The following is a 24,873-nucleotide window of genomic DNA, read 5'->3' as shown; positions in this document are numbered from 1 at the left end:
AATGAAAATTTTAAGAAAATTATCTGTAACTATAGAAGTGCTTTATTAGTTATTACAATTATTTGCTTGCAAAAAATTTTGATTTTTATTCTAATTACATGTCTTATACTAATATAATTTTTCTTGGGTTTGAAGAAAACTTGTTCAAAACTTTAGTTTCAGTCCAGTCCTGATTTTCCTTGAAGAATTTCCGATGGACGCTCATCAAACCCAATCCAGTCAGTCTGTCCTCTCCCTACTTCTGAGCCAGGTCTTTACCCTTCGAAGGGTACTGAAAGATCGTTCAACAATAGCTGTGGTGGACGGGAAAGCACTTAAAATGAAGAGTGCGTGCCTTGTTGCAGGGAAAAAAATATTAGCCTCCTCAAAAAGTGCAGCCACTTCAATGTCTTTAACCACCTATCCTTTCTCCAGGTCCGGACCGGTTCCTACTCCCAAGGCCCAGGCCCTTCCAAATTTCAATAATTACACAGTGAGGGGGTGTATTGTGTAATTTACACTGGCTGGCTGCCACAGTCACTGGCAGCCGGCCCACAGTAATAGGACAAGCCCTCCGCTCCGGCGGGATTCTCAGAGACAGGAAACAGGGGAGGCAGGCAGCGTGCTGTGTCAGCACGCCTCAGGAGTCAGGACCCTGATCAGGTGACATGCGGCGTGCTGTGTCACTCAGCATGCGTTAAAGGTAATCCCGGCCGGACCCCATGCAGTGACACTGTGCAGTTCCAACCGCCAGGTGCAGAGCAGAGCAGTCACCTGAAGCCGGCCGCAGAGGGAACTTTCGCTGGCCGCGACCGCCGGTGATCTAGGTGTGTGTGCGGCAGGGCCGGCTCCAGGTTTTTGTGGGCCCCGGCGAAAGAGTCTCAGTGGGCCCCTTTAACACATACCACGATTCATGATGCATAGATACCACAGAGAAATATATATATAGTACAATGCAAAGATTTCACTCCTTACATTACATGACAGATATCTATTGTAAATTCCACAATAGCTCAGAAACCAGCGAATCGCTCCACACAGTATACTGGCCCCCACAAAATGCTCCATACAGGATACTGGTCCCCATAAAATGCTCCATACAGGATACTGGCCCCCATATAATGCTCCATACAGAATACTGGCCCCCATATAACGCTCCATACAGAATACTGGCCCCCATATAACAGTCCATACAGAATACTGGCCCCCATATAACGCTCCATACAGAATACTGGCCCCCATAAAATGCTCCATACAGGATACTGGTTCCCATATAGTGCTCCATACAGGATACTGGCCCCCATATAACGATCCATACAGAATACTGGCCCCCATATAAAGTTCCATACAGAATACTGGCCCCCATATAACGCTCCAGACAGAATACTGGCTCCCATATAACTCTCCATACAGGATACTGGCCCCCATATAATGATCCATACAGGATATTGGTCCCCATATAACGCTCCATACAGAATACTGGCCCCCATATAACGCTCCATACAGAATACTGGCCCCCATATAACTCTCCATGCAGGCTGTTCCCCACACATAATGCCTCACGCAGGCTGTTACCCCCACATAATGCCCCACGCAGGCTGTTGCCCCCACATAATTCCCCATGCAGGCTGTTCCCCCCCCATATAATGCCCCATGTAGGATGTCACCCCCCTTATAATGCCCCATGCAGGATGACACACACCACCCTTCCTTATAATGCCCCATGCTAGATGTCACCCCCCCCCTCCCTTATAATGCCCCATGCAGGGTGACACACACACACCCTCCCTTATAATGCCCCATGCAGGATGTCACACACCACCTCCCTTATAATGCCCCATGCAGGATGTCACACACACCCCCTCCCTTACAATGCCCCATGCAGGATGTCACACACCCCCCTCCATTATACTGCCCCATGCAGGATGTCACACAACTACCCCATATAATGCCCCATGCAGGATGTCACACACCCACACCTCACCCCCCTACCTTACTGTATAATGCCCCATGCAGGATGTCACCCCCCCTCCCTTATAATGCCCCATGCAGGATGTCACACCCCCCTCCCTTATAATGCCTCCTGATGAAACTGTCGCAGCGGTGAAACGCGCGTCGAGGTAACAAGTGAGCCATCTAAGACCACATCCCTATGTCTACAGGTAATATACCTTTCCTTATTGTATACTCTGACATTGCCTTTATAATATTATCAATAGTATTATCTCTATTGGACCTAATATAGAGACTATAAGGAAGGAATTTACTAACTTTTCTATACTAAAAAATATTGTCTATTCCGAATTATAGATCTAGGGTAGAAACAAAATAGTGGTCTGGCTAATAGGTCCCTTCTAATAAACGTCTTGTACTAAAGTTTATGTCCTGTATCCATATGTATGAGAATATCTATACCATAACATATTTTAAAACTTTTGATAAAATAAACTTTTTCTGATATATAAATTACTGTTATCTATTGCTCCCTCCTTGCCTCTATAAGTACTTATAATGCCCCATGCAGGATGTCACCCCCCCTTATAATGCCCCATGCAGGATGTCACCCCCCCTCCCTTATAATGCCCCATGCAGGATGTCACACCCCCCGTCCTTATAATGCCCCATGCAGGATGTCACCCCCCCTTATAATGCCCCATGCAGGATGTCACACACACCCCCTCCCTTATAATGCCCCATGCAGGATGTCACCCCCCCTCCCTTATAATGCCCCATGCAGGATGTCACACACCCCCCTCCCTTATAATGCCTCATGCAGGATGACACACACCTCCCCTTCTTTATAATGCCCCATGCAGGATGTCACACCCCCCCTTATAATGCCCCATACAGGATGTCACACACACCCCTCCCTTATACTGCCCCATGCAGGATGTCACACAACTACCCCATGTAATATCCCATGCAGGATGTCACACACCCCCACCTCACCCCCATCCTTTATAATGCCCCATGCAGGATGTCACACACACCCCCCTCCCTTATCATGCCTCATGCAGGATGTCACACACACCCCCTCCCTTATAAAGCCCCATGCAGGATGTCACACACACAACCCCTCCCTTATAATGCCCCATGCAGGATGTCACACACACACCCCCTCCCTTATAATGCCCTATGCAGGATGACACCCCGCCTTCCTTATAATGCCCCATGCAGGATGTCACCCCCCCCTTATAATGCCCCATACAGGATGTCACACCCCCCCTCCCTTATACTGCCCCATGCAGGATGTCACTCAACTACCCCATATAATGCCCCATGCAGGATGTCACACACCCCCACCTCACCCCCTCCCTTATAATGCCCCATGCAGGATGTCACACACCCCCTCCCTTATAATTCCCCATGCAGGATGTCACACACAACCCCTCCCTTATAATGCCCCATGCAGGATGTCACACTCTGCCTGGCTTTAAGCCTGCGAAACCCATGGTGTTTGCAGGTGAGTTGAACCCTAATACAAATTAAATGGTCCCTGTACTTGATCTCATTCGATAGATAATGTGCAAAATCCCTTTATAAAGTTCAATTAAGTTGGAGTTACTTTTCAGGGGTTAGATAATCTAAAAGTGTCGGCCGCTAGGGTCTCCCTTCTGTCTAAGTGTAATTTGTCTCTAGCAGCAGAAACCCCCCTATATGGATTACCGGAAGTGGGGCTTGGCCTTTGTCTGTTTGCTCCTGCCTGTCAAGCTGTATATGCAGGCATAACAGAGATGCAGCCTTTCAGTTAATTGTAGGCATCTCATTAAGCAGTGTCGGAAGCAATGCATGCTGAGTAATGAGAGAAAGGATGTCCCGGGACCTATAGTATTGACAGAATGCTGATAACGAGAAATCGTCCACTCCAAAAGAGTGGATGGCAAGTTACAGAGCATGTGTATTGGTACTGTTCCAGGACATACTGTTTTATCTACAGTCCATTTAGAATCAAAACTCTGTTCTACATAATATTTTGCATGGAACAGAGTATTATGCCAATGTAACTACAACACGCATCGAAGTCAAAATCTAGGCAGAATTATACCTATAGCCCCCTCAGACTATGCAAAACACCAATTGAGCTTTAACAACTTCAGCTCAAGTGCTCAAAAACTGTGTAACGGGGTCGGAAAGCTATTGTACAGTATACAGTATATATTTTATTAGCGTAATATTAAAACCTGTATTACAAGAGCACTTAGTTCAAGATTCCGCCTCCAGATGGCGTGACATCAGAGATTAGACACATCTGCAAGAGCGTCCTCAACAATGAATATATAGTCAATCACAGGGACTAGACGTGTAATGTATTAGTACAACAGTATAACGAGTGTTGTGTAGAGATGAGCGAACCAGAACTGTAAAGTTTGGGGTTCATACCTAGTGTCCAATGCTGAACTCCGAACACTGACAAGTCCGTTTTAAGAGTGAGAGACCTCCTAGCCCTTACTACGACCATTTTACAGCATAAAAAAGTTTGTGTCTCTATTGACTTCTATGGGGTTTGGGTTCTGGTACCCGAACCGAACTTTGGACTAAAGTTTGGTCGAAACCGAACATCCACTGGGTTCGCTCATCCCTAGTGTAGTGTAAATTCTACATATTTTGCGCCTGAGTACCAGTAATGAGGAGATCCTTACCCATTATGTGCCTGCCACTCTCCTAAACACGCGTTTCACTTTTTTAGCTTCTTCAGAGGGACACAGTGAATAGAAAAGTCAACACACATTAAACTGGTAAACGAAAACTGCAACAGCCGGGGGCTGCTTTAGACCTCGGGCTCTCTCCTGGGAAAAGGCTTGTTCCTCAAGACGGAGGCTAACCGGTCCCCTGAGGCTGAGCGCGGGGTGGCGTCGCTCCCGGACACTTTGTGCACGTCCAGGGCGTACCACCCTCGCACCCCCTGGTGGCGAGAAAAGGTTACCGTATCGACGGGAAGAGTTTCCGGCCAGGGTGTCCTTTCTTCAGACGCGGCTCGACGTCCCGCCGGCTGACGAAGACGTCGTCCTGGTACTGGGGACATCAGATGAACCCCCACCCCGCATCATGGTGGAAGCGGACGACTTGGCCTTCCACTCAGGGACTGGGACGGGTGGCCTCTTCTTGACGAGCCCGGGATTTGGCAGCTTTGGTCCGTACCTCGAGGCGCTCGCAACGCTGCTCCCGTTGACGCTGCTCCCGAGCGAGCTGGAAAATCTGGTCGCTGCACCTCTGGCTCCTCCTCCGCACTTCAGCCCGGGTCTCCTGGGGGAAGCCCATCAGGTCACCCCCCTGATTTTCCCAGGCCCACTCTTCCGCCTCGGGCCTGGTTACTGCTGGTGCGGGTAGCAGGGTCAACACAGGTTGCTGCGGGTCCTCTACCAGGTTGGAGCCGGTGGATTCCTCTGCAGTTTCAGGCACCTCCGATTCAGGGTTTAGGCGGCATCGCAGATCCCCACTCATAGCTGCCGCTTGCAGCTCCGGAGCCAAAGCCTGCTCCCAGGTGGCCGCGTGGGGAATTACATACTCCGTCATGAGGTCCAGGATTGTCACGGTAGGCTCTGCAGCCGGGGCAGGGGTTGCACACTCACACGCCGCTGGGCCGCCCTCGACCTCTTTCACGGCGTCACTTTGTCCTGGGATCTCAACTCCTTGGCAGCGGTCCCGGATATGCAGCAGCATCTCCTCCCGCCACGCAGCCGTCGCCGCCTCCTGGGCCTCTCTCTGCCTTCTCAAGAGTCCCGGAGCTTCCTGCTGGAGAAATTCAAAATCTCCAGATGTGAGGATACTGCTGCCTCGTTCTCTGCCGGGTGAAGGGCCTGAACCGGGTTCAGAAGGTGCGTGGGTTTGCTCCCCAGAAGGGTCCATGTCTGCCTCTGACGAATGCCAAGCTCCGACTGCAATGGCCGCACCTTGTTGCTTTTCTTCTTCCTCCTCTTTCGGGGCGGTTCCTGGGCGGCATGCTAACAGGCCCGCCTTCGTTCAGACCATCCGGTTTGACGGGCATTACCCCGCGGACAGTCTCTGATGGAAGGGGCAGTCCACATTTTTGGCGCTAAGCGGGAGCCAAGCCCATGATGGGTGGCGTTCAAAGACAGTCTTTTCACAGCATTATGGAGCCTGTTCTTCTTGGGCGGTGTCATTTTAAGTGTAAAACAACAGTTCAAGGTGTAAGGCACACAGTACCCGGTAGCAATGGGTACTTCCTTCCTTTGCTGCGGGCACGATATCCTGCCGACTACGCCAGGTTGTGATGCCTCATGCTCGAAAAAAGCCCTTTAGTTTACCCTGGGTGATGGGGGACTCGGAGTCAGGTCCTGTGATGGAGAGATGGGGTGCAGCCGTGGCCCGAACCCGACCCGTGCTCAGGGCCGTCACATTAAAAAGGATGTTGTAGGCTCGTCCGGGTTGAGTGGCTGATTAACGACTACGCCACCTGTGGTGCCTGGTGAAGGGCCACCAGCGCCGCTGCAGTCCGCTGAGGCATGGTGTTATGGCGGCCAGAGTTATTACTACTCCCCACAGGCGGAGCAAGGCCTCAGGGCAGAGGGACAGGAGGATGGGAGTAGTAGTAGAGGGAGACGGGCGCCGCGTCTCGCGGTGTGGCGCAGAATAAACAGTCCGGAGGCCATAGGGGTGAACTTCCAAGGCTTTACTCACTTTAGAGATGGCAGAAGGAAGGCGACTCCCTGATCCCTGCGGAGTCCTGCGGTCTCCGAGTAAGTCCAGCATTCAGTCGGGACCCTACACCAGAGTGTTCCTGAACTACAGACCGAATCCTTTCCTGTCCGTGTGTGTGCAAATAGGCCGGGACTCCCTCTGAGCTCCTCTCAGAACAAGGGCACGGGTGGCAGCTCCGCTCCGTCCGATAACCGGTGGGATCCTCTGGGCCTACCGGGCTTTCCCGTCCAGGACGTAGAGTAGCAAGGTCGCTTGTCGGGGGCCGGTACCCCTCTTGCAGCCGGAGTCCCTCTGAATATATCAGCATGGCGAGGACAGGTGGTGTACACCGCTCCGTCTGCATCCTGCCTGGGATCCATTTGCTATGGAGCCACACTCTTTAGCTCCGGGCCTTCTTGGTCCTGGTCATTGGCCGGGTTGAGACATTCCTTGTCTACAACCTGCCCCTCGTCCCAAGGCTAAGGTACGAGGGCTGTGTCCCTTACCGATGCAGGCCCACACAGGATCTGCGCTCCGGGAGGGAGGTCACAGTTAGACACAGTATATGACAGCACAGAAGAACAGCCGAAAGACCAAGATGGCTTTTTATTAAATATGAAATTTAAAGTGTAACTAACTTGTAAGTCCTCCACCCTCACTCACTAACTGGTTCCCCTAACTCTTGGTTCCCCAGTCTCCCTGTAACCAGGGGAGCAGCACCTAGTGCATACTAGCTCCCTCTGGTGGAGAAATGTGGTGTTGGATGCAAAGGTTGGGTCACGACTATCACACTTTTCTTACCTCAGAGGAGGAACACTACACTCCATTAGAGAAGTGCAGCATCCCTGTGGCGGTCGAACCCTCAGGGGCGCCACAATACCAAACACTGCCCCCCAGGCACCAGATGTAACCCACTGTATCAATTCCTTTAAGGCTAAAGTTACAGCTATAGAATAGATTGACCTTGACAATTCAAGTGCTTTCTTGTGGGAAGTATGTGCACCTCCCGATCATTTCAGTGGAGAGCGACCATTCCCAGCCACCTCTATTGAGAATCCATGACAGACACAGGCGCTGTACACTCGCCTGTCACACTTTAGAAATCCTACTAATTCCTTGTAACAGCCAGGAACGCCTCCACGATTGGATTAGGAACGGTGATCACAGAGTAGATAAATGCCAGAGAAACTTTATTCTGCAGCTGCATTTTTCATCCCACTAGACTCGGCCTATTTTACAGAAGCCGAGATAATTGAGGAGAGATGTAAGGAAGGAACCTCACGATCCTCCAGGACTAGTCAGCTCAGAGCCGTGACGTGTGGACAATTCAGCTGCATACAAGCTGTATACAGGATACACACAAGCTGTATACAGGATACATACAAAACATATACAAGCTATATACAGGATACACACAAGCTGTATACAGGATACATACAAGCTGTATATAGGATACATACAAGCTGTAGACAGGATTCATACAAGCTATATACAGGATACACACAAGCTGTATACAGGATACATACAAGCTGTATACAGGATACACACAAGCTGTATACAGGATACACACAAGCTGTATACAGGATACATACAAAACATATACAAGCTATATACAGGATACACACAAGCTGTATACAGGATACATACAAGCTGTATACAGGATACACACAAGCTGTATACAGGATACACACAAGCTGTATACAGGATACACACAAGCTGTATACAGGATACATACAAAACATATACAAGCTATATACAGGATACACACAAGCTGTATACAGGATACATACAAGCTGTATACAGGATACACACAAGCTGTATACAGGATACACAGAAGCTGTATACAGGATACATACAAAACATATACAAGCTATATACAGGATACACACAAGCTGTATACAGGATACATACAAGCTGTATACAGGATACACACAAGCTGTATACAGAATACACACAAGCTGTATACAGGATACATACAAAACATATACAAGCTATATACAGGATACACACAAGCTGTATACAGGATACACACAAGCAGTATACAGGATACATACAAGACAAATACAAGCTATATACAGGATACACACAAGCTGTATACAGGATACATACAAGCTGTATACAGGATACACACAAGCTGTATACAGGATACACACAAGCTGTATACAGGATACATACAAAACATATACAAGCTGTATACAGGATACACACAAGCTGTATACAGGATACACACAAGACACATACAAGCTATATACAGGATACACACAAGCTGTATACAGGATACACACAAGCTGTATACAGGATACACACAAGCAGTATACAGGATACATACAAGACAAATACAAGCTATATACAGGATACACACAAGCTGTATACAGGATACATACAAGCTGTATACAGGATACACACAAGCTGTATACAGGATACACACAAGCTGTATACAGGATACATACAAAACATATACAAGCTATATACAGGATACACACAAGCTGTATACAGGATACACACAAGCTGTATACAGGATACACACAAGCTGTATACAGGATACATACAAAACATTTACAAGCTATATACAGGATACACACAAGCTGTATACAGGATGCACACAAGCTGTATACAGGATACACACAAGCTGTATACAGGATACATACAAGCTGTATACAGGATACACACAAGCTGCATACAGGATACACACAAGCTGTATACAGGATACATACAAAACATATACAAGCTATATACAGGATACACACAAGCTGTATACAGGATACACACAAGCTGTATACAGGATACACACAAGCAGTATACAGGATACATACAAGACAAATACAAGCTATATACAGGATACACACAAGCTGTATACAGGATACATACAAGCTGTATACAGGATACACACAAGCTGTATACAGGATACACACAAGCTGTATACAGGATACATACAAAACATATACAAGCTATATACAGGATACACACAAGCTGTATACAGGATACACACAAGCTGTATACAGGATACATACAAAACATATACAAGCTATATACAGGATACACACAAGCTGTATACAGGATGCACACAAGCTGTATACAGGATACACACAAGCTGTATACAGGATACATACAAGCTGTATACAGGATACATACAAGCTGTATACAGGATACACACAAGCTGTATACAGGATACACACAAGCTATATACAGGATATACACAAGCTGTATACAGGATGCACACAAGCTGTATACAGGATACATACAAGCTGTATACAGGATACATACAAGCTGTATACAGGATACACACAATCTGTATACAGGATATATTGAGGAGGAAACTAAAACCATGTCAGCGAGACTGAGGTCTAGGGGATATAAAAAATGGATGATCGATAGGGCTATATCTATAGCTACATCTAAAGATAGAGAGGGTTTGTTGACACAATCAGTAAAACATAGTTCCAACAAGGCGAAATCTTCATTAACTTTCTCTACGCCATATAGTGATCATTTTTACAACATTAAACAAATCTTTCTCAAGAACTTACCCATATTATATCAGGATGACAAATTGTCTAATATATTGGAAGCAGGCTGCAGGGTGGTTTCAAGGAAAGGTCAGGATCTACGCAATATGTTGTCACCCAGCGTATTTTTGGATAATAAAGTACAAAGTCCCACCTGGCTGAAATATGTCGGCATGTATAAATGTGGTGAAAATAGATGCTGTATGTGCAAATATGTCGCTATGGGTTCAAGTTTCTCTGATTTACATACAGGTAGAAAATATGACATAGAGTCTTATATACATTGTAACACCTCCCATGTTGTCTATATGGCAACTTGTGCCAGCTGTTCAGAATATTCTATAGGCCGCACTACCAGAGCCCTTAAGGCAAGAATATCAGAACATATTACAGGAGCAAATCCTGCCTCAAAATCCAAAAGGTTATCAGGTCTCTCCAAACATTTCAGAGAGGTACATGCGGGCAATATAAGCACATTAAATATTAGAGGCATAGAGAGAGTACCACGTCCCCATCGTGGCGGTAATTGGGAGAAAATGCTCCATAACAAAGAAAAATTGTGGATATTGAAATTAAATGCACGGATACTGCAAGGTATGAATTATAGATCAGATTTAATTTTTTTTATTGAATTATATATATACTTGCATTTATAATATTATATGCATATTCTGTTCTGTGCATCTATATGGCAAATTATTTACATAAAAGTTTTTTTGTTTTTTTTTCCTAAGTCTATGTCTGTATATTCTATGAGAATTTGTTGCACGCAAATCTTGTCTAAGTAGGAGTTAATATCCTAATGTGTATACTAATCTATCAAACATGCTTAGGGGTGGTCACAGTTTTTATTATAAATGTGTTGTTTTTTAATTCATTTGTATACTGACGATTAAGGGGCTGTGTCCTCGAAACGCGTCCAGTTGTTCCCCTCCTAGGGACATGTGATTTTTAATTTTTGGAATAAAGGATTTATCGCTTGTGGCACCGGATTTTACTTTTTCTATATATATACATGATACACACAAGCTGTATACAGGATACACACAAGCTGTATACAGGATACACACAAGCTGTATACAGGATACATACAAGACACATACAAGCTATATACAGGATACACACAAGCTGTATATAGGATACACACAACTTGTATACAGAATACACACAGGCTGTATACAGGATACACACAAGCTGTATACAGGATACACACAAGCTGTATACAGGATACATACAAGCTGTATACAGGATACACACAAGCTGTATACAGGATACACACAAGCAGTATACAGGATACATACAAGACACATACAAGCTATATACAGGATACACACAAGCTGTATACAGGATACACACAAGCTGTATACAGGATACACACAAGCTGTATACAGGATACACACAAGCAGTATACAGGATACATACAAGACACATACAAGCTATATACAGGATACACACAAGCTGTATACAGGATACACACAAGCTGTATACAGGATACACACAAGCTGTATACAGGATACACACAAGCAGTATACAGGATACATACAAGACACATACAAGCTATATACAGAATACACACAAGCTGTATACAGGATACACACAAGCTGTATACAGTATACACACAAGCTATATACACGATACACACAAGCAGCATACAGGATACATACAAGCTGTATACAGGATACACACAAGCTGTATACAGGATACACACAAGCTGTATACAGGATACACACAAGCTGTATACAGGATATACACAAGCTGTATACAGGATACACACAAGCTGTATACAGGATACACACAAGCTGTATACAGGATACATACAAGCTGTATACAGGATATACACAAGCTGTATACAGGATACACACAAGCTGTATACAGGATACACACAAGCAGCATACAGGATACATACAAGCTGTATACAGGATACACACAAGCTGTATACAGGATACACACAAGCTGTATACAGGATACATACAAGCTGTATACAGGATACACACAAGCTGTATACAGGATACACACAAGCTGTATACAGGATGCACACAAGCTGTATACAGGATACATAAGGCTGTATACAAGATACACACAAGCTGTATACAGGATACACACAAGCTGTATACAGGATACACACAAGCTATATACAAGCTATATACAGGATACACACAAGCTGTATACAGGATATACACAAGCTGTATACAGGATACATACAAGCTGTATACAGGATACATACAAGCTGTATACAGGATATACACAAGCTGTATACAGGATACATACAAGCTGTATACAGGATATACACAAGCTGTATACAGGATACATACAAGCTGTATACAGGATACACACAAGCTGTATACAGGATACATACAAGCTGTATACAGGATACACACAAGCTGTATACAGGATACATACAAGACACATACAAGCTATATACAGGATACACACAAGCTGTATACAGGATATACACAAGCTGTATACAGGATACATACAAGCTGTATACAGGATACATACAAGCTGTATACAGGATACACACAAGCTGTATACAGGATACACACAAGCTGTATATAGGATACATACAAGCTGTATACAGGATACACACGAGCTATATACAGGATACACACAAGCTATATACAGGATACATACAAAACATATACAAGCTATATACAGGATATACACAAGCTGTACACAGGATACACACAAGCTGTATACAGGATACACACAAGCTGTATACAGGATACACACAAGCTATATACAGGATACATACAAGATACATACAAGCTGTATACAGGATACACACAAGCTGTATACAGGACACACATAAGCTATATACAGGATACACACAAGCTGTATACAGGATACACACAAGCTGTATACAGGATACACACAAGCTGTATACAGGATACATACAAGCTGTATACAGGATACACACAAGCTGTATACAGGACACACACAAGCTGTACACAGGATACACACAAGCTGTATACAGGATACACACAAGCTATATACAGGATATACACAAGCTGTATACAGGATACATACAAGCTGTATACAGGATACACACAAGCTGTATACAGGATACACACAAGCTGCATACAGGATATACACAAGCTGTATACAGGATACATACAAGCTGTACACAGGATACACACAAGCTGTATACAGGATACACACAAGCTATATACAGGATATACACAAGCTGTATACAGGATACATACAAGCTGTATACAGGATACACACAAGCTGTATACAGGATACACACAAGCTGTATACAGGATACACACAAGCTGCATACAGGATACACACAAGCTGCATACAGGATACATACAAGCTGTATACAGGATACATACAAGCTGTATACAGGATACACACAAGCTATATACAGGATATACACAAGCTGTATACAGGATACACACAAGCTGTATAGAGGATACACACAAGCTGTATACAGGATACAAACAAGCTGTAGACAGGATATACACAAGCTGTAGACAGGATACACACAAGCTGTATACAGGATACATACAAGCTGTATACAGGATATACACAAGCTGTATACAGGATATACACAAGCTGTATACAGGATACACACAAGCTGTATACAGGATACATACAAGCTGTATACAGGATACACACAAGCTGTATACAGGATACATACAAGCTGTATACAGGATATACACAAGCTGTATACAGGATACACACAAGCTGTATACATGATACACACAAGCTGTATACAGGATTCATACAAGCTGTATATAGGATTCATACAAGCTGTATATAGGATACATACAAGCTGTATACAGGATACACACAAGCTGTATACAGGATACACACAAGCTGCATATAGGACACATACAAGTTGTATACAGGATACACACAAGCTGTACACAGGATACACACAAGCTGTATACAGGATACACACAAAGCTGTATACAAGATACACACAAGCTGTATACAGGATACACACAAGCTGTATACAGGATACATACAAGCTGTATACAGGATACACACAAGCTGTATACAGGATTCATACAAGCTGTATACAGGATACATACAAGCTGTATATAGGATACATACAAGCTGTAGACAGGATACACACAAGCTGTATACAGGATACATACAAGCTGTATATAGGACACATACAAGTTGTATACAGGATACACACAAGCTGTACACAGGATACACACAAGCTGTATACAGGATACACACAAGCTGTATACAGGATACACACAAGCTGTATACAGGATACATACAAGCTGTATACAGGATACACACAAGCTGTATACAGCATACATACAAAACACATACAAGCTATATACAGGATACACACAAGCTATATACAGGATACATAAAGCTGTATACAGGATACACACAAGCTGTATACAGGATACACACAAGCTATATACAGGATACACACAAGCTGTATACAGGATACATACAAGCTGTATACAGGATACACACAAGCTGTATACAGGATACACACAAGCTGTATATAGGATACACACAACTTGTATACAGAATACACACAGGCTGTATACAGGATACACACAAGCTGTATACAGGATACATACAAGACACATACAAGCTATATACAGGATACACACAAGCTGTATACAGGATACATACAAGTTGTATATAGGACACATACAAGTTGTATACAGGATACACACAAGCTGTACACAGGATACACACAAGCTGTACACAGGATACACACAAGCTGTATACAGGATACACACAAGCTGTATACAGGATACACACAAGCTGTATACAGCATACATACAAAACACATACAAGCTATATACAGGATACACACAAGCTGTATATAGGATACACACAACTTGTATACAGAATACACACAGGCTGTATACAGGATACACACAAGCTGTATACAGGATACATACAAGCTATATACAGGATACACACAAGCTGTATACAGGATACACACAAGCTGTATACAGGATACACACAAGCTGTATACAGGATATATACAATCTGCCTACAATTCACATATAAGCTGCATACAAGCTGTATACAGGATATACACAAGCTGTATACAGTATACACACAAGCTGTATACAGGATATACACAATCTGTATACAGGATACACACAAGCTGTATACAGGATATACACAAGCTGTATACAGGATTAGAGATGAGCGTTGTTCTACTCGAACTGTTCGCCAATCTCAAATTCGAGCTGTTTTGGGCGGTGTTCGAGCCGTTCGGCGAACACGAACAATTTGAGAAAAATTCGGCTGTTCGAGGTTATGTTCGATAACTGTTCGTGCACCAAAATCATAACTGGATTTTTTCTCAGTAATGATGAAAATTAATGTTAATACGCAGTTTGAGTGTACAGCGGGGTGGGGGGAGGGGCAGGGGATGGATCTCTGCAGGAACAATGAAGATCTTCATTTTTTTTTCTCTTTCCCGCATTTACAGTGGGGAGGTGCAATCTGTCAGCCTATCAGCAGCGCACACACGGAGCGAAGTGCTTTTTTTCACACAAGCAAGGGCATGTGTCATTGGCAGTGTATGTCACATGTCCTTGCCCTATAAGACCAAGCCATTTTCCCCGTCGCCACCATTTTCTCACTGCTGCAGCTGCGTGTTAGACGGCACCGCTGTTGCTGTGTGCGCTATACCTTGTTAATTTCAAGCCAATTTTCGCACAAATCTACAGATAGCTTGGGAGTAGGGAATAGTTGTGATTGCAGTCCTTTTAAGGACTAGGTTACAGCATTTCCTACGACTTTTATCAGGCAGGTCTGTGCTCTTAAATAGATAGGTTGTGGGAGTAAAGACTAATTGTAATTGGAGTCCTTTTCAGGACTAGGTTACATCAGTTCCTATCAGTTTTTGCCAGGCAGGTCTGTGCCAGTGCTGTGCAAGTTTTTTTCACAGCATTTGGCTGAATCTAGCAAAGCTAATCCTTTTTGGCCTATTGCAGAGTGTGTTAGTCAGTGGAGTAGCCTATCTGTGTTGCAAGATATGCCACCTGTGTATAGAATACCAATTTTTTTACTGCACCTAGTGAAGTAAAATCTTTTGGGCATATCATCATTCTATTAGTCCATCTATACTGACCTCCATCAGGTTGCAAACTGCATATATTTTTTTCTTCATCTACCTCTGAAAAAATATTGGGCTTCTAGCTGTGTGTGGGACTTGTTCTATTAATCCATCTATACAGACCTCCATCAGGTTGCAAACTGAATATATTTTTTTCTGCATCTACCTCTGAAAAAATATTGGGCTTCTAGCTGTGTGTGGGACTTGTTGTATTAGTCCATCTATACTGACCTCCATCAGGTTGCAAACTGAATATATTTTTTTCTGCATCTACCTCTGAAAAAATATTGGGCTTCTAGCTGTGTGTGGGACTTGTTCTATTAATCCATCTATACAGACCTCCATCAGGTTGCAAACTGAATATATTTTTTTCTGCATCTACCTCTGAAAAAATATTGGGCTTCTAGCTGTGTGTGGGACTTGTTGTATTAGTCCATCTATACTGACCTCCATCAGGTTGCAAACTGAATATATTTTTTTCTGCATCTACCCCTGAAAAAATATTGGGCTTCTAGCTGTGTGTGGGACTTGTTCTATTAATCCATCTATACAGACCTCCATCAGGTTGCAAACTGAATATATTTTTTTCTGCATCTACCTCTGAAAAAATATTGGGCTTCTAGCTGTGTGTGGGACTTGTTGTATTAGTCCATCTATACTGACCTCCATCAGGTTGCAAACTGAATATATTTTTTTCTGCATCTACCTCTGAAAAAATATTGGGCTTCTAGCTGTGTGTGGGACTTGTTCTATTAATCCATCTATACAGACCTCCATCAGGTTGCAAACTGAATATATTTTTTTCTGCATCTACCTCTGAAAAAATATTGGGCTTCTAGCTGTGTGTGGGACTTGTTGTATTAGTCCATCTATACTGACCTCCATCAGGTTGCAAACTGAATATATTTTTTTCTGCATCTACCTCTGAAAAAATATTGGGCTTCTAGCTGTGTGTGGGACTTGTTCTATTAATCCATCTATACAGACCTCCATCAGGTTGCAAACTGAATATATTTTTTTCTGCATCTACCTCTGAAAAAATATTGGGCTTCTAGCTGTGTGTGGGACTTGTTCTATTAATCCATCTATACAGACCTCCATCAGGTTGCAAACTGAATATATTTTTTTCTGCATCTACCTCTGAAAAAATATTGGGCTTCTAGCTATGTGTGGGACTTGTTCTATTAATCCATCTATACAGATCTCCATCAGGTTGCAAACTGAATATATTTTTTTCTGCATCTACCTCTGAAAAAATATTTGGCCTTTTAGCAGTGTGTGGGACTTTCTCTATTAGTCCATCTATACTGACCTCCATCAGGTTGCAAATTAAAAATAATTTTTATCTGCATCTAGCTCTGAAAAAATATTTGGCCTTCTAGCAGTGTGTGGGACTTTCTCTATTAGTCCATCTATACTGACCTCCATCAGGTTGCAAATTGAATATAATTTTTTTCTGCATCTAACCCAGCCAATAGTTTTGGCCTAATACCACAGTTTGGCCACTCAGCTCTGCTCGGTTCCCATCCATTGTTTTTTTGTGCAAACAACTCCAGAGTTGTGAATTAGTTAACCACCAAAATGAGTGGAAAAAGGCCTGCTGCTGGTGGAAAGGGGAATAGGCGTGTTGGGAAGGGGAAAAAAGGTTGTGTCCGTGGGGTAGGTGTTAAAGCAACAGTAACATCTGCAGAAGAAAGACCATCTTCCAGCCAAACTAAAATGTCTACTTCTTTTAGCGGACAATGTGATAAGATCCCTTTCTTACGGCCACGCCAATCGCTACAAATTCCAGATGAGGCACAAAAACAGCAGGTGCTTCAACGGATATCAAGTGCTCATTTAAGTGGGCTCTCCTCCACATCAACTTCAACATCACAAATACTCCAGTCCTCAAAGGTGTCACCCCAATCGCACTTGCTTCCTCACAGCTCCCAAATCTCCAGCTGCCCGTCTGAGTATGAGGTAGAGCAGATGGTTGAGTCTGCAGAGCTGTTTACTCATACTATAGCCTGGGAATCAGAGGTCGACTCCAGCGCTTCTGTGAATCCAGACGAGGAAATGATCTGCACTGATGCCCAGAATCTTTATGAGTCGGATCCAGGACCAGACGCAGAAGGTTCTGACCATAATGTAGACCCTCATTCCCAAACTGTAACTCCTGTTGGTGGAGACAATGAGGAAGACGATGATAAGACTCAAATACCTGATTGGAGCGACAACTTTAGTTTTTTGTCAGGGCAGGAACAGGTTGGCTCTGAGGACGACGGGTGTGATAACGCACAGGGTAATGATGATGAGGTTGGAGATCCCACTTACTGTCAACCCACAGTCAGCCAAGAGATGAGGTCAGCAGAGGAGGTGGAGGAAGATGCTAGTGACGACGAGGTCAGGTTGCGCCTTCCTGGACAGAGACGTAGTACTGGAAGCACGTCAACAACTGCATCCTCAAACACAACTCTGCCTCTCACCACAAGTCGTGGTGGCTCTTCAGGTCGCATGGGTGCTAAGCCTTGCATAGCCTGGGCATTTTTTCAGATCGATAAAGATGACCCAACTCGTGTTATCTGTAACATTTGTCAGCAAAAGCTAAGTAGAGGCCAAAAAATACATAGTTTGAGTACTTCATGCATGAACCGACACATGGACATGAAGCATAAGTTGCAGTGGGAAGCTCAGTGTGCTACAATGCGGCCTAGCCGGCCGGGCCAACCACCGTCTGCCATATCTTGTGCATCCGCGGCCTCTTCATCCTCTGTGACTGGGGGGACAGCAGTCACACCTGTTTTGGGGCGCAGACCTGCCACCTCTTTACCCGCAACAGCCAGCGTGATTGGCAGGTCATCATTTTCTTTGGAGGTGGTAACACCAGCTGGTGTTGAGCGCTGTCCGACATCGATAGCACCACCTTTGGATCAAGGCAACCTAACATGTCCGCCTGCATCTTCCTCACAGACCGGCAGTTTGCCGGGGACACCCTTATCAACCCCGTCTAAGCACAATAGCCAGCCCTCGGTCCCTCAGATGTGGACAAGTAAAAGACCATTTCCTCCTAGCCATGAGAAAGCTAAGAGGTTGAATTTCACCATCTGCAAGTTCTTGGCTACAGAAATGCTGCCTTTCCGCCTGGTGGACACAGAGGATTTTCGAGACCTTATGTCCGTCGCAGTGCCCCAGTACCAGATGCCCAGTCGGCACTACTTCTCAAAGAAAGGTGTGCCTGCGCTCCACCAGCATGTCGCACACAACATCACCGCTTCTTTGAGAAACTCTGTGTGTGACAGGGTGCATTTCACCACAGACACTTGGACGAGTAGGCATGGACAGGGGCGTTACATGTCGCTGACTGGGCACTGGGTAACTATGGTGACAGCAGGACAAGGGGCTGCTGTCCAAGTCTTGCCGTCCCCACGAGTTGTGCGTCAATCCTCTTTATGTCAAAGTTCCTCCACTGCTTCTGCCTCCTCAACCTCCTCTCGGTCTTCCACCTGCACCCAAAGCCTGTCTGGTCATGCCACAAGCTTTCTAACTGTGCAGAAGGGATCCTGCACACCTCCTTATTATGCTGGCAGTAGGGCTCAACGTCATCAGGCGGTTTTTACATTGAAATGTCTGGGAAATGTGAGTCACACAGCTGAGGAGTTGTGGTCAGCTCTGGAGAACCAATTTCATGAATGGTTGTCTCCACTGGACCTGAAACCAGGGAAGACCGTGTGCGACAATGCTGCAAACCTGGGTGCGGCCCTTCGCCGGGGCAATGTCACACACGTGCCTTGTATGGCTCACGTGTTGAACCTGGTTGTCCAGCAATTTTTAGCCCACTATCCCAGACTAGATGGCCTTCTGCAGAGGGCACGGTCGCTGTGTGCTCACTTTTGCCTTTCGCATCCCGCAGCTCAGCGACTTACATCTCTACAGAAGTCGTTGGGCCTGCCACTTCACCGGCTAAAATGCGATGTGCCTACCCGGTGGAATTCAACTCTGCACATGTTGCAGCGACTGTGGCAGCACCGACAAGCCCTGGTGCAATACGTTCTGACGTATAGCCTGGGCCAACGAGATCCAGAGGTGGGGCAAATCACGCTGGAGGAGTGGTCTCAGATCAGGGACCTATGCACCCTTCTGCACAGTTTTGAAATGGCGACGAAGATGTTTAGTGCTGACGATGCCATTATCAGCATGACTATTCCGGTGATTTACATGCTGGAGCACATGTTAAACAGAATTCGGAGTCAGGTGGTGGCACAAGAGGAGGTGGAGGAAGTAGAGGAGGAGGAGTTGTATGCGGAAGGGCTAACATCTGCAAGGTCCAGATGGTCGGCAGCACCAAGGCGGCAGGCATGTGAGGGTGGGGGAGATGGTTTTACCAGGGCGCATGGTAGCAGCCAAACTAGTGAGGAAGGTGCAGGAGCCCAGGAAGAAGTGGAGGACGAACTGATGGAAGACTCATCAGATGAGGGAGACCTTGATCACATTTCTGTTGTGCGAGGTTGGGAGGAGAGGACAGAGGAAGGAAGCATGATTGTTACCTCGCCACCAACTCAACAGGGACTTGGTGCTCCTGGATGCGCAACACACATGAGTGCCTTCTTGCTGCACTACCTGCAACATGACCCTCGAATTGTGAGAATTAGAAATAATCCTGACTACTGGGTTGCCACACTGTTAGATCCCCGGTACAAAAGTAAATTTGCAGAAATTATTCCTGCCATAGAAAGGGATGCACGCATGCAGGAGTATCAGCAGAGACTGTTGCAGAATCTTACATGTGCTTTTCCACAAAATACCAGTGGTGCACGTAGTGAATCTCACAGTTCCAACTTGCCAACCGTGGGACCGTCAAGTGTTCAGCACTCAAACCGTAACAGAACCACAGTATCTGCTGGTAACATCAATTTTGCGGAATCATTTCACCACTTTTTTAGCCCATCCTTTGCAAGGCCACAGGAGACAAGAAGTCTGACACATAGTCAACGCCTAGAGACGATGGTACAGGAGTATCTCCAAGTAAACAATGAAGCCACGACTGTGTCACTGGACCCTTGCTCTTTTTGGGCTTCCAATCTGGATAAATGGCCGGAGCTAGCCACTTACGCCTTGGAGATCTTGTCATGCCCCGCAGCCAGCGTTCTGTCTGAACGTGTGTTCAGCGCTGCTGGTGGTGTGCTGACAGATAAGCGCACGCGGCTCTCCACTGATAATGTAGACAGACTCACGTTCATAAAGATGAACAAATCATGGATCCGAAATGACTTTTCAACCCCTGTGTCATCCTGGGGAGAGTAAAAGCTTGATGATTGGTTAAAATCACCCTACCAACCGTTTTAAGCTTTCAAATTACTAATCATGTTTATCTGTATCTTGGCTGGAAAATAATTTGGGCTTTGTAGCAGTGTGCAGCACTGATTCTATTAGGCCATCTATAATAAGCTCCACCAGATTTAAAATTACTAATCATGTTTATCTGTATCTTGACTGGAAAATAATTTGGGCTTTGTAGCAGTGTGCAGTACTGATCCTATTAGGCCATCTATACTAAAGCTTCACCAGATTTAAAATTAATAATAATTTTTAGCTGCATCTAGCCCGGAAAATAATTTTGGGACTCCGAGATGCGCAAGACACATAAGTGCCTTCTTGCTGCACTACCTGCAGCATGACCCTCATATTGTCAGAATTCGAAGTAATCATGACTACTGGGTTGCCACACTCTTAGATCCCCCAAACTTTTCGATCAACCTTTTAATTTTAATAAAGACCAAAAAAATGGTCATTTTTGAAATTATAAGCATTAGCAGGTTGTTAGAAACTGAAATCAAACAGTTTTCCACTCAAAACTTTATTCTAGGTGATGTTACATTTTCACATAGGACCCCTTGTTCGAAAGGAGCTTCTGAACTCTCTCGTCCATTGAATTTGTCAGGTTTTGGATGGTTTCTGCTTCAATTGTTTTGCATGAGGACAGAATACCCTCCCAGAGCTGTTGCTTAGATGTGAACTGCCTCCCGCCATCATAGACACTCCTTTTAATGATGCTCCAAAGGTTCTGAATGGGGTAGAGGTCAGGGGAGCATGGGGGTCACACCATAAGTTTGTCCCCTTTTATGCCCATATCAGCCAGAGATGCAGATGTTTTATGTGCAGCATGAGATGGTGCATTATCATGCAGAAAAATGATCTTGCTGTGAAATACACGGTTCTTCTTCTTGAACCATGGCAGGAAGTGCTGTTTGAGAAAATCCACATACATTATGGAGTTCATCTTTAGCGCCTTCAGGGATCCTAAAGGGGCCGACAATCTCTCTCCCCATGATTCCAGCCCAAAACATTACTCCACCTCCTCCTTGTTGGCGCTGTAGCCGTGTTTGCGTGGGGTGTCCATCAACCAGCCATCCTCCACTCCATCCATCTGGACCATCGAGCGCTGCACTGCACTCATCCGTGAACAAAACAGTTTTGAAATCAGTCTTCATGTAATGTTTGGCCCACTGGAGCCATTTCTGCTTGTGTGAAGTGGATAGAGGAGGTCGACAGGATGGCGTATGCACAGCTGCAAACCTCTGAAGGACCCTGCATCTTGTTGTTCGGGGGACGTTGGAGGCACAAGCAGCTTCAAAAACTTGTCTGCTGCTATGACAAGGCTTTTTTGCCGCTGCTCTTTCAACCTGACGTAATTGCCTGTAGGAAAGAGTCCTCAATTTGCCCTTATCAGCACGCACACGTGTGTACTGTGAATCAGCTACATACTTCTTGATTGCCAAGACACTTCATCCTGATCATCGCACAATGTTGATTGTAGTCATGCCTTGACCTAAACACTCCACAATTTGTTGCTTCTCAGCAGCCGACACATCCTTTTTCTTTCCCATTTTGGCAGAAAATGTAGGCTGCTTAATAATGTGAGACAGCCTTCTTAAGTAGTCTTGCCTTTCATTGGACACACCTGCCAAACTAATTAGCACAGGTGTCTGCAATTGCTTACAGTGATATAAAGAGCCCTGATACACATCACCATCAATGAGTTTAACTGACAAACAAACAAATTCTTCCCTTATCACTCCTAAACACTTTTTGCATAATAATTTGGAACACAGTGTACATGTGCTTTTCCACAAAACACCAGTGGTTCACGTAGTGAATCTTACAGTTCTAACTTGCCAACCGTGGTCTGTATGGAGTTGTTCAATAAAGGGCCCAAAATTAAGATAACATAGATGGGAGAGGTCTCTATGAATAGGAATTCCTAAGTATTTGATACCCTGTGAGGGCCAGGCAAAGGGAAAGTTGGACTGGATGGAATCCTATATGGATTTGGGGAGGAAGACATCGAGGGCCTCAGACTTCGCTGCATTAATTTTAAAATTTGACCATGTAACAAAGTGATCTATTTCAGCCATAACAGCATGGATGGATATATGTGATTGAGTGATATATACTAGAACATCATCAGCAAATAGAGAGCACTTGTACTCGGTGCCTCCCACCTCAATCCACCTAATATTGGGGTTATGGCGAATTGATGAGAGCAGGTGCTCCGTCACTAGGATGTATAAGAGAGGGGACAGAGAACATCCCTGCCTTGTCCCATTGGTGATTGTGAAAGGTGATGAAAATGTTCTGACGCGCACCCTGGGCCTTGGGACACCCGGAGCCGGACCCTTTTTGGTGGATGCTGGTGGTTGTAGTCTCCGTGGCGGCAACCCGGTTCCGTGGCTCAGGGCGGTCAAACCAGTGGCGGAACTATTTATGTGGTTTTGATGTTTAAATGTCCGACTACGCCACCCGTGGATTGCGGTCAGAGTGAACCGCCGCTCCAGGGCAGACCGCTGAGGCTGGTGTTGTGGGTGCAGCAGAGCGTAGCATAACTCCCCACGGGAGGAGTATAGCCTCAGGGCAGTGTATGCGGAGGATGGGGGTGATGGTGCAGGGCAGCAGCAGTAATGACACGGAGTCAGTGATGCAGTCCAGGGCCTTTACTCACAGTTCTTATTATCCAGACCACGTCTGCAGGTAACGGCTGCCCACGTCGTACTGTGCTCACCAGGTGAGGGGCTCAGACAACTCCCAGATAACTTTGGAGTGCTTCACAGGACCCCCTTTGTGTGTCCTTTGTCTGGCCTTTCTTACCAACCCTTCTGTCCGGCTGCCTCGGGCCTCCTCTTGGTAAACTTGGCGCCAGTTTCCCTGACCCTATGTGGTGCCTTCCTAGCGGGTGTAGCGAGGGGCTGCGCCACATAAAATGTCACAGCCTCCTGTTTCTAGCTGAGGGTCGTTTCCTGCCTCCACTAGTTTCGGGGACCGGTCTCCCCTTTGGCCTGACCCCTCCACGCAGGTGGATTCGGGCGTGCGGTGGCGACTCGCCCGTCCGCACCCCTGAGATCCCTTCGTTCCTCGTTCCTGGAGCCTTCTCCGCTCCTCTTCCTTCCTTCTCCCTCTTCCAGGCCTGGGCCTCTGTTACTAGGCCCGCCTCCGGAGCAGAGCTCATGCAGAGCCCCTGCTCCCTGCCACTTCTGCTCAGACTTCTCTGCACTGAACTAAGATGGTGCCCACCTTTTATACTCCCTTCTCAATGCACCCAAGAACTGCTTCCTCCCTGCTCCTGCACTACAGGGTTCCCCTTCCTCAGTGTTCCCTCCCCCCACTCCAGCCAGGGACAGGGACTGTCGTGCCCATCTCAGGGGCATATTGGTCGCC

The 24,873-nt window shown here is 45.4% G+C and overlaps 1 long non-coding RNA gene across 1 annotated transcript in view; it reads left to right on the top strand.

Annotated features, from left to right (window-relative positions):
• Positions 1-573: 573 nt before the first annotated feature.
• The window catches only part of LOC141196861 (uncharacterized), an 81,461-nt gene continuing 57,161 nt past the window's right edge, over positions 574-24,873 (top strand). Inside the window, exon 1 of the long non-coding RNA XR_012269252.1 lies at positions 574-682. This is a non-coding gene — a long non-coding RNA (uncharacterized lncRNA). The remainder of the gene's footprint in view (positions 683-24,873) is intronic.

The sequence above is a fragment of the Phyllobates terribilis genome, unplaced genomic scaffold (genome assembly GCF_046119375.1).
Source record: "Phyllobates terribilis strain yellow unplaced genomic scaffold, ASM4611937v1 Scaffold_76__1_contigs__length_6945272, whole genome shotgun sequence".
Lineage (NCBI taxonomy): Eukaryota > Metazoa > Chordata > Amphibia > Anura > Dendrobatidae > Phyllobates > Phyllobates terribilis.
This window is presented reverse-complemented; position numbering and strand designations above follow the sequence as displayed.